General features: G+C 41.3%; 1 protein-coding gene across 4 annotated transcripts in view; it reads left to right on the top strand.

Moving 5' to 3' along the window:
- The first annotated feature begins 707 nt into the window (after positions 1 to 707).
- The window catches only part of HORMAD2 (HORMA domain containing 2), a 91,269-nt gene continuing 80,004 nt past the window's right edge, over positions 708 to 11,972 (top strand). For 2 of the 4 annotated variants that reach the window (XM_025399073.1, XM_025399070.1), the window contains exon 1: positions 708 to 1,129. The gene's annotated coding sequence lies outside the window, so the exon portion shown is untranslated. Of the gene's footprint in view, positions 1,130 to 1,643; positions 1,897 to 11,972 lie in introns of those variants that run through there. The other 2 variants (XM_025399072.1, XM_025399071.1) reach the window with 2 other exon arrangements.

Genomic DNA, 11,972 nt, shown 5'->3' with positions numbered 1-11,972 from the left:
ATTCATGTTTTATTTGCATAATTACAAATTAATGTTAAAAAGAATACAAAGTCAGGTCCAGGGTAGGGATGAAAAGGTTGCAGATGCCCTCAAGTATTTGAAAGCTCTGGCCTTCTGGCCTTATGTCTTTTTCTTTTTTTTCTTTTATTTTTTTTCATTTTTGAGACAGGGTCTCCCTCTGTGGCCCAGGCTGGAGTGCAATGGCACAATCTTGGCTCACTGCAACCTCAAACTCCCGGGCTCAAGCGATCCTCCTACCTCAGCCTCCCAAATAGCTGGGACTACAGGCGTGTGTCAAGATGAGCCAACTAATTTTTGTACTTTAAAAAAAATTTTTGAGACAGAGTCTCGCTCTGTTGCCCAGGCTGGAGTGCAATGGGGGGATTTTGGCTCACTGCAACCTCAGGCTCCCGGGCTCAAGCGATTCTCTTGCCTCAGCCTCCCAAGTAGCTGGGACTACAGTGCGCGCCACCACGCCCAGGTAATTTTTGTATTTTTTATAGAGACGGGGTTTCACCACGTTGGCTAGGCTGGTCTTGAACTCCTGACCTCAAGTGATCCGCCCGCCTCGGCCTCCCAAAGTGCTGGGATCCCAGGTGAAGCCACCGCGCTGCACCCCTCGGGCCTTCTTCTAACTTGGGTCCCTGGGCCCCCCAGGCTTTCGATCCCTTCCCCTACGCCGCCCCGCGCCCGCCTCAGGCCTCTCTGGGACCCGCCGGCGTGGCGTCCTGGCCCGCCCGAGCCCCACGGTTCCTCGGGTCCTAACCTCGGCGGGCGGGCGCCTCCTCAGGAAGCCCCAGTGCAGGCTGTCGTTGTACAGGTGGCCCACGCGGGCGGCGCCCGACCCAAGGCCGCGTCAGGTCAGTGTGCGGCCGCCGGCTGAGAGGCGGCTGCTGAGGGGCCGGACGGGCCAGGGCCCGGCTAACTGCCGCTCGCCCCTGCTTTGCATATTCATGAAGTCTAGCGAGGCCGATCGCCCCGGCCAGCCGTGGACGGGTCATGAATTATTCATGAGGAAGTTTCTGGTCCCGCCCAGAAAGGCCTCGTTGACTATTCATGAGCCGAGGAGCGGGTTTGGGCCGGAAAAGGCCGTTGACTCTCGGTGGAAGGGAGGCGTCGACGAGCTGAGGTGAGGGCTGTTGAGACGCGAGGTCTCCGCCCAGAGAGGGCACTCGGACGTTGAGTTCTGTCTTTATGTCAAACACATTTTTTTTTCTTTTCTTGTTACTTAAGGCTTTAAGTTGGATTTGAAAGTATCATTTTTCGTGAGGGCCTAAAGTACTGTGAAGAGAATCGGGAGGGCAGGGGGCTGAGGAGGAAGACAAAAGGGAGGCGATTTCCCCCAGAACTGGACAGAGAGCACCCAGGTAGCTTTGAAATTCAGATTTTTCTGGACATGAAATCAAACTTGCTGAGCAAGCAGCAGCCATAATGAGCCATGACGAGGCTGGTAGGGCAGACGACGTCTGTGCCCGGCATTGGAGGGGCCGTGTGTGGTGGAGGTTTTGGGGTTTATCTTACCTGGGTCAGATTCTCCTCAGCCATTGAGGTTTTCTGCCAGGATCGATGCCTGGTACAGGCCAAGAGGTGAGAGAGGTGGGGACGAGCCACCCCGCCCCGCTTGACCTCAGCTCCCCTTTCGTTTTAGTGAGGATTTGCCAATTAATCCCTGTGGACTTTAGTTCCCTAAACAGTTCAGAGGGAGAGAGTGTCTTGAACTTCAGGATTAGCCAATCGCCGAAATGTGTCCGAGTGCGCAGAGCACTGGACAGGCTGTGCAGTACATCGTGTACTCAGCTGGCAGAAATGAGGGGTGGTTCTGGCCCCGAAAGGGGTTTTTAATCTCAGCAGGATCATGATCTAATTGCTCCTCCATTGGACCATCAATCTGTTGAGGTAGGAAAAGTATATTACATCTTGTAATCCTGCACGTTGCCTGGCACATTGTAGTCGCCTCGTAGATGTTGAATGAATGAATAATTGAAATAGCATGAAAGATATATTAAAAAGTCAAAAGCATGAACAAATACTCAATTAATACAGTGGAAACCATTTACTCTGAATGAGCACAAGTAGGGGAATGACCAGGACCAAATGGAATTTGTTAAAATGGTGAATAATTTATTGAAACAAGCTCTGTCAGAAGGTCTAAGTAACTGGGCGAACTTTGGCAAACCAAGTTCCCTTGCATAGCCTCACTTTCCTTTTCTTTTTTCTTTTCTTTTTTTTTTTTTTTTTGAGAGGGAGTCGTGCTCTGTCACCAGGCTGGAGTGCAGTGATGCAATCTCAGCTCACTGCAACCCCCACCTCCCGGGTTCAAGCGATTCCCCTGCTTCAGCCTCCCTCCTAGCTGAGACTATAGGCATGTGCCACCACGCCCAGCTAAATTTTTTTTTTTTTTTTTGTATTTTTAGTAGAGACAGGGTTTCACCATGTTGTTTAGGATGGTCTCGATCTCTTGACCTTGTGATCCGCCCGCTTTGCCTCCCAAAGTACTGGGATTACAGGTGTGAGCCCCTGCGCCCAGCCCCTTTTCTTTATAGCTTTATGTTTAGGTTTAAATCCATCATCCATTTTGCATTAATATTTGTGTACAGTGTGAGATTCAGGTTAAGCTTCTTTTCATTCTCTCTTCTTCCCCCCATCCTCTGGATGTCCTTTTGTTTCAGCACCATTTGTTGAAAAAAAGATTCTTCCTCCACAGAATTGGATCTTCTTTAAATCGAAGGGGTTGGAAGATGTCTGTGCTCCCTTCCAGCTTTATGAATCTATCGAACCCATTTATGTTAACATACACTTCTTTTGAGTAAAGTCATTCTTAATATCATGCATGTGTAAGGAAGGTCATATAGTTGCATTTCAGAATCCAGCTATTGGATATTGTTCACCTGATAGAAAAGGGATTTTCTTGTAAAAAATGGTTTTGGAAGATTGAGAAAGATGGGTAGAGAGCCTTCATAAATCAGCTATAATTATATTTGGGAAAATGTAATAAAACTTTGGTTTTTGCTTCACTTGGAATGGTTAAAAAAGTGGTTTAGGCCTTAGTAAACTAAACAGCAGCTGGCTAATCTTTATGTGAATCTTGGACTCACACATAGTAGGGGTAAAATAGGAAGTAATTGTACCACCATATAAAATAGGGCAATTGAAGGCATGGTGTGGTGTCTCACATATGTAATCCCAAAACTTTGAGAGGCCAAGAGTTCGAGGCCAGTCTGGGCAACATAGTGAACCCCCCCCCCCCGCCCAACTCTACAAAAATAAAAAAACTGTAAAAAAATTAGCAGGGCGTGGTGGTGCATGCCTATAGTCTCAGCTACTTGGGAGGCTGAGGTAGGAGGATCACTTGAACCCAGAAGTTTGAGGTTGCAATGAGCTGTGATTATGCCACTGTACTCCAGCCTAGGTGACAGATCATGCCATTGCACTTTACTCTGTCTCAAAAAAAAAAAAAGAAAAGAAAATGAATAAACAACAACAACAAAAAATAAAATAGGGCAATTGAGATATAGGTCAAGAGGTAAGCCTAGAGTGAATCTTTACCCGAAAGAGCACAGAAATATTGCCTCTTTCTCAAGAAGACCATAATCCTTGTCACAAAGTAGACATATCAAATATAAGAGTGAGGGTCAGTTGCAGTGGCTCACACTTATCATCCTTATAATCCCAACACTTTGGGAGGCTAACCAAGGAGTATTGCTTGAGCCCAGAAGTTCAAAACCAGCCTGGGCAACATAGTGAGACCTCGTCTCTACCAAAAATAAAGAAAATTTGCTGAGTGTGGTGGCACATTGCCTCTAGTACCAGCTACTTAGGAGGCTGAGGTGGGAGGATCGCTTGAACCCAGGAGGTTGAGGTTGCAGTGAGCCAAGATTGCACCACTTCATTCCTGCCTGGGTAAACAGAGTAAGACCTTGTCTCAAAAACAAAAGAGGGAATGATATTGATGTGCTGTGAAGTTTCAAATATATGTGGATCTAATTTGCAGACAAATATATAAGAGAATGACATTTCAAAGTTAACTTTCAGTTCTTAAAATCTGTAGTTATGAAATCTCTTCTAGGTTTTTAGATAATGAGCCTGAACAAAGGGATGACACATACAAAAAATCAGACCTATTCTCTCAGAATGCGTGCTCTCTAGAGTCATACCTCCTGTCAACTTGTGAGCTTTCAAAATTAAGCAGGGTTTGTACTTAAATAGAAGACCGCCACAAAACACCTGCTCAAAGGGAAAACAGTAGCAACAAGATAGTTAGAGGCCGAAAGGAGTCTGGCTTTTTTTTTTTTTTTTTTTTTGAGATGGAGTTTCACTCTTGTTGCCCAGGCTGGAGTGCAATGGTGCAATCTCGGCTCACTGCAACCTCCACCTCCCGGGTTCAAGCGATTCTCCTGCCTCAGCCTCCCAAGTAGCTGGGATTACAGGCACCCACCATCACGCCTGGCTAATTTTTCCAGTTTTAGTAGAGATGAAGTTTCACGATGTTTTTTGAAAAAATAATTTAGATCTTTTTGCCTTCCTGAAGCAAGCTCATGCTAGAACACTAGAAAGAGACCCTCCCAAGTTTAGAAATAAGCAGGCAAGCTGAAGAACTAGGGAGGCCCTGGTAGTGCATTGTATTAGATAGAGTGAAAGCAAAGGAGAATTTCATTTTGGAGAGTCAGTCTGGAAAAACTTCTAGATTGTGAGTCAGACTTGTTGAGTTTTAGTCTCAGTTCTGTTACTAAGTGGCTGACTGACCCTGGATAAGTCTGGATCTTGAATTCCTCATGTAGAAAATTAGATATTTGGACTAAATGATTGTCTTAGTCACATTTGTGCTGCTATAACAATACCTGAGGCTGGGTAATGTAAAAAGAGCAGACATGTATTGGCTTATGATTCTGGAGGCTGGAAAGTCCAAAAACAAGGATATGCATCTTGTAAGGACCTTCTTGCTGTGTCATAACATGGAGGAAGGCATCACCTGGTAAGAGAGAGAGCAAGGAGAGACAGTGAGTGCACCAAACTTGCTTTTATAACAAACCTATTTTCTTGATAATGAACCTGCTCCTGGAGTAACAATATTAATCCATTCATGAAGGCACCTAATCACCTCTTAAAGGTCTCAACTCTCAACACTTGCACTGAGGATTAAGTTTCCAAAATATGAACTTTGGGATACACATTCAAACCATAGCAATGATGTTTAAAGTTTCTTCTACCTTTAAAATTTTGTGGTGTTTTTCTAGACTTGATTATTCCTTGTTCCTATAGTTCTTCTCTGTTGACTCAGCAAATATTTAGTTAAGTTAGGTTTTTAATTTTTTTTAATGTTTTACTTATTTTATTTATTTATTTTTTAAGTAGAGACAGGATTTCACCATGTTGACCAGGCTGGTCTTGAACTCCTGACCTCAAGTGATCCACCCCACTTGGCCTCCCAAAATGCTGGGATTACAGGTGTGAGCCACTGTGCCCAGCCTCAGCAAATATTTATTGAGTACCTACTTAATTCTAGTACTGTGATGATGCTGAGAGTTCAAGAATGAGCTAAACAAGACACAAAAGGTCACATATTGTATGGTTTCATTTATATGTAATGTTCAGAATAGGCAATTTCATAAAGATGAAAGGTAGGTTAGTGGTTTCCAGCGGCTGGGGAAAGGAGAGAATAGGAGTGACTGCTAATGGGCATGGGATTTCTTTTAGGGGTGATGAAAATGTTCTGGAATTAGGTCGTGTTTGCACTATTTTGTGAATATACTAAATTGATGATTTATACTATATTAAACAGATGGTTGCACAGTTTTGTGAATATACTAAAATCCACTGAATTATACCTATTAAAAAAACTTTAAAGTCTGGATGCAGTGGCTCACGCTTGTAATCCCAGCACTTTGGGAGGCCAAAGTGGGTGGATCACTTGAGGTCAGGAGTTCCAGACCAGCCTGGCCAACATGGCGAAAACCCATCTCTACTAAAAATACAAAAATTAGCTGGACATGGTGGCATACACCTGTAATCCCAGCTACTCAGGAGGCTGAGGCAGGAGAAGGGCTTGAACCCAGGAAGCAGAGGTTGCAGTGAGCTGGGATTATACCACTGCACTTCACCTGGGTGACACAGTGAGAGTCCTTTTCAATAAATAAATAAATAAAGCTTTAAAATATAAAGAATGAGCTAGACAGACACAATAGCTAGACACAATTTTGCTCTCATGTTAGCTCACGGTAGGTCAGGGGATACTTAAAGACAACTATGGTACAGTATATATTGCGAAGGGCACACAATCCAAACTTCATAGTAGTGGTAGTGGGAATTAGGAAGTCATTCCTTAAGGAAATTTTACTAAGCCATATGATATGGTTTGGATTTGTGTCTCCACCCAAATCTCATATCAAATTGTAATCCCCAGTGTTGGAGGAGGGCCCTGGAGGGAGTTGACTGGATCATGGGAGCAGATTTCCCAATTGCTGTTCTCGTAATCACGAGTTCTCATGAGATCTGGTTGTTTAAAAGTGTATAGCGCCTCCCCTTTCCCTCTCTTCCTCCTCTGGCCATGTAAAACATGCCTCCTTCTCCTTCCGTTTCTGCCATGATTGTAAGTTTGCTGAGGCCTCCCCAGCTATGCCTCCTGTATAGCCTGCATAGCTGCAAGTCAATTAAACCCCTTTTCTTTATAAATTACCCAGTCTTAGGTAGTTCTTTATAGCAATGCAAGAATGGACTAATACACCATATCTAGGAGATGAGTAGGAATTGGGAATGGAGGAGGATGTTTCAGGCAGAGGGAATATTACAAAATCCTGAGAGCTAGAAGGAATGTAGTCCTTTGGGGTAATTAAAGAAAGTAAGAATGGCTGGTGCATAAAAGTATAAGGGAAAATAGTTAGAGCTGAGGCTAGGGAGGCATGAGTCAAATCTTAAAGCCATGGTAAGAGTTTTAGATTTTATCCTGAGAGTAGTGGGGAGCCATTGAAGTATTTCAATCTGGGAAAATGCATAGTCGAATTTGTAATTTAAAAACTCTGGCTGCAATATACAGAACAGACTGGAGAAGGAGAATACCAGTGAGAGGAAATTGGTGGTTGCAGCAATACAGGCAAAAGATGAGACTGGTTGATATAAAGTAGAGATGACAACAGCATGGCTAAAGTGAGGAGTTGGACACATTTCATATATATATATATACGTGTGTGTGTGTATGTGTGTGTGTGTGTATGTATATATATATATATATATATATATATATATATATATAATTTTTTTTTGAGTAACAGGGTTTCACTCTTGTTGCCCAGGCTATAGTGTAATGGCATGATCTTGGCTCACTCTTGTTGCCCAGGCTATAGTGTAATGGCATGATCTTGGCTCACTGCAACCTCCACCTACTGGGTTCAAACGATTCTCCTGCCTCAGCCTCCCAAGTAGCTGGGATTACAGGCATGTGCCACCATGCCCGGCTAATTTTGTATTTTTAATAGAGATGGGGTTTCACCATGTTTGTCAGGCTGGTCTTGAACTCCCAACCTCAGGTGATCCGCCCGCCTCGGCCTCCCAAAGTGCTGGGATTACAGGCATGAGCCACTGCACCCGGCCTACATTTGAGAAATATTAAGGTGATTGAACATAGGAACGAGGAAGGGATTAAGGTTGAGTCACAGATTTTGTGCTTGAGCAACTAGGTATGTAATGATGTCATTCACTGAGCGAGGGAGCAGAAGTAAGTTTTTGGGGAAAATAATTCACATTTGGATGTGTTGAGAACATCAAGGTGGAACAGTCTTATGATCAGTTAGAGGAACAAGTCAGCAACTTCTGAGAGAGACCTGGGCTGGGGATATACACATAAGAATCAACAGGATGGAAATTATACTTGAAACAATGGGAGTGTATTTGTTCATCCAGGGAGTGTGTGATAGAAGTAAAAAAGAAGAGCTCTGTTTTAGTCCATTCTTGCATTGCTATAAAGAAATTCCTGAGACTGGGTAATTTATAAAGAAAAGAGGTTTAACTGGCTCACAGTTCCACTGGCTGTACAGAAAGCATGGTAGCATCTGCCTGACTTTTGGGGGGGCCTCAGGAAACTTACAATTATGGCAGAAGACAAAGGAGAAACAGGCACATCTTACATAGCTAAAGCCGGAGAGAGAGAGAGGGGAAAAAAGAAAAGGTTCTACACACCTTTAAACAACCAGATCTTGCAATAACTCACTCACTCACTATTGCAAGAACTGCACTGAGGGTATAGTGCTAAACCATTCATGAGAAACTGCCCAGATGATCCAGTCTTCTCCCACTGTGCCTGGCCATGCCAGCTGCTAGGTAGCTGAGTCAGAATTTGAATTTAGGTTCCTTAACTCTAAAGGCTCTTTCTACTAGATTATACTGCTGGTTATTTCTCTCTCTCTCTCTCCATATATATAAATATATATGTATATATGTATAATATATATAAAAATATAAATATGTATATATGTAGAAAATTAAATTTTACTTTTATAAATGTTAATTCCTAAGGAATTTACCAAATGCTAATATTAACTAGCTTGAATCCTTTCTCAAAAGCAAGTGTCCTGAATGCCTCAGAGTTTTCAATGGTAATATTAATTTAATCTAGGCCATCCATACATTGCAAAAATATGGATGTAGTAATGCATTGTGTTCTAATTGGCTGTTGCTATTTTCAGAGCTTGATTCCCTAGAAATGACATCAGAATGCCTATGATCATAGAGAAAGTTAAAAAAACCCACTAATATAGAAAACTATTTTAAAATCATGATTTCTCTTATTTATTGTCTCTAAGACTAATAACTACCCCAGTAGTGGGTAGTGTATCATAGTTTAATGGGCTGGGACTAGATCTTAAACTCTTAGAGCTACTTTGTTTCCCATTTTATGTTTTGAAATTTAAGGGGGACAGCTGATGTGTTGAGTCAGATATGAAGGTTATACTCTGAAATCAAGAAAAGATAGCTTGGAATCTTTAAGGATTAAAGGACTGTTAGGTGGTTTTCAGTCTCGTATATAAAATATTGTAAAAGAGTGTCCCCTAGTGCCCCTCTGAAGAAGTAGTTTGAGATAAATTAAATATTACCACCTGTTTATAATCTCTATCATCACCTTGTGGCAGTGTTTGCAAATAATTCTGCCCTCTTGGGAAAATCTTTGAGTCTTGCATTAATGGATACACAAAAACCGGTCACAGGCTATCCTTGGTGATCCAGAATGGAATATCTTGAAAGAAGTTATTTTACAAGTATTTTGGTCAGAACTTCATAAAACCTTAAAAAGCAGCCCCAATTGAAATTAAATTAAGCCTTTGTAAAGAAAAGGGAAAATTTGCTTTTTTTTTTTTTTTTTTTTTTTCCCGAGACAGACTCTTGCTCTGTCACCCAGGCTGGAGTGCAGTGGCGCGATCTTGGCTCACTGCAAGCTGCACCTCCCGGGTTCGTGACATTCCCCTGCCTCAGCCTCCTGAGTAGCTGGGACCATAGGCACCCGCCACCATGCCTGGATAATTTTTGTATTTTTAGTAGAGACAGGGTTTCACCATGTTGGCCAGGATGGTCTCGATCTCCTGACCTCGTGATCCACCTGCCTTGGCCTCCCACTGTTCTGGGATTACAGGCATCAGGCATGAGCCACCATACCCGGCTGCTTCTTTTTTATATTAACAAAACAATAAGGGTGAAAACTAGATGTATTTTAAATATTAACTTTTTTATTGTGGTAAACTGTAATATAAAACTCAACACCTCAGCTTTTCTAAGTGTACAACTCAGTGACACTAAGCACATATACAATGTTGTGCAACCATTATCACTATCCATTTCTAAAACATTTTCATCATCCTGAACAGAAACTCTATACCTATTAAACTCCTTCTACCCCACCAGCACCTGGTAACCTCTATTCTACTTTCTGTCTCTATGAATTTGCCTACTCTAGGTACCTCATATAAGTGGAATCATATAATATTTGTCCTTTTATGTCTGGCTTTTCACTTAGCATATGTTTTCAAGATTTATTCACGTTGTACGTGTATCAGAACTTCATTCCTTTTTAAGATTGAATAGAGGTCGGGTGTGCTGGCTCATGCCTGTAATCCCAGCACACTGGGAGGATGAGGTGGGTGGATTGCCTGAGTCTAGGAATTCAAGACCAGCCTGGGCAACATGACAAAACCCCATCTCTACAAAAATTACAAAACTTAGCCAGGTGTGGTGGCAAGTGCTTGTGGTCCCAGCTACTCAAGAGGCTGAGGTGGGAGAATCACTTGAGCCTGGGAGCCAGAGGTTGCAGTGAGCTGAGATCACGCTATTGCACTCTACCCTGGGTGACAGAAGGAGACCCTGTCTTAAAAACAAAACAAAGCAAACAAACAAGCAAACAAAACAATTGAGTAATATTCCATTGTAAATACCACATTTTGTTTATTCATTCATCTTTTAATAGACATTTGGATTGTTTCCATCTTTTGGCTAATGTGAATTATGTGGCTATGAGCATTGGTGTACAAGTATCTGTTTGAGTCCCTGGTTTCAATTCTTTTGAGTATATACCTAGAGATGGAAATGCTGGATAATATGGTAATTCTGTTTCACTTTTTGAGGAATGCCATGCTGTTTTCCACAATGGCTGCACCATTTTCATTCCCACCAGCAATGCATAAGGGTTTTAATTTCTCCACATCCTTTGCAACTTACTACTTTCCATTTTTGAATAATCATTTATAAAATTTTTAATTGACACACAGTAATTGTACATATTTATGGAGTACAGAGTGATATTTTGATACATGTATATAATACGTAATGGTCAAGTCAAAGCATATCCATCAGTTCAAACACTTATAATTCTTTATGTTGAGCTATTCTAAATATATAATAAATCATTGTTAACTGTGGTCACTCTACAGTGCTACAGAACAATAGAATGTATTCTCCTTTCTAGCTGTAATTTTATATCCATTAACTAACTTCTCCCTATCCAACCTCCTCCCTGCTGCCCTTCCTAGCCTCTAATAACTACTTCTAAGAGCTCATCTGTTTTAGCTCCCAGGTGAGTGAGAACACATGGTATTTATCTTTCTGTACCTGACTTACTTCACTTAACATTATGTCATCTAGGTTAATCTCTGTTGCTGTGAATGACAGATTTTCATGCTTTTTAAAATGGCTGAATAATATTCAATTGTGTATATATACACCATATTTTCTTCCTTCCTTCCTTCCTCCCTCCCTCCCCTCTCCTCCACTCCACTCCCCTCCCTCCCTTCCCTCTCTTTCTTTCTTTCTTTCTTTCTTTCTTTCTTTCTTTCTTTCTTTCTTTCTTTCTTTCTTTCCATCTTTTTGTGTTCTGTTCGATTTCTTTCATCAGCATTTTGTAGTTTCATTGTAGCAATCTTTCACTTTCTTAAATGTATTCCTAATTTTTTGGTAGGTATTGTAAATGAGATTTCTCTCTTGATTTCTTTTTCAACTAGTTGGATGAATAACTGTTTTAATGGGTATGAAGTATAAACATTAACTTTTGAGTTGAAGTTGCAAATAAATTACAACCGAAGTTAATTCAGGAAATGTTTTTGAGCCTTTGCTATATAGAGAGCATTGTTACACTCTGAGGGAATGACAAGGATTAATAATATATATTGAGTCTCTAGGTGATTTACAATGTATTTTCTCCTCCAAATATATTTGTGAACAAATAAATAATCTTATAATTTTCATTGAGTGGATGGAAAAATTCATCCAGAGACCTTATGCCAAAATTATAGATAAAAATGTTTATTAAACTTATTTCCCAAAGAGTGTGATCAAATTTTAATTATATAGTTCTCCTTTGGAAAATTAACAATAAGTACTTTTTTCAACTCAAATTCATTTTATAGTTTAGATAGGGCCTGATAGAATTATCTTAGCATTCATTCTTCCTTTGCTTCTTCAAAATGTAGCTTGGTAAATTTCTCTCTAAACTGAACAAT

This window comes from Theropithecus gelada, chromosome 10 (genome assembly GCF_003255815.1).
Source record: "Theropithecus gelada isolate Dixy chromosome 10, Tgel_1.0, whole genome shotgun sequence".
NCBI classification, from domain to species: Eukaryota; Metazoa; Chordata; class Mammalia; order Primates; family Cercopithecidae; genus Theropithecus; species Theropithecus gelada.
Note: the sequence above shows the minus strand (reverse complement) of the source record. Positions and strands in the feature narration are given on the sequence as shown.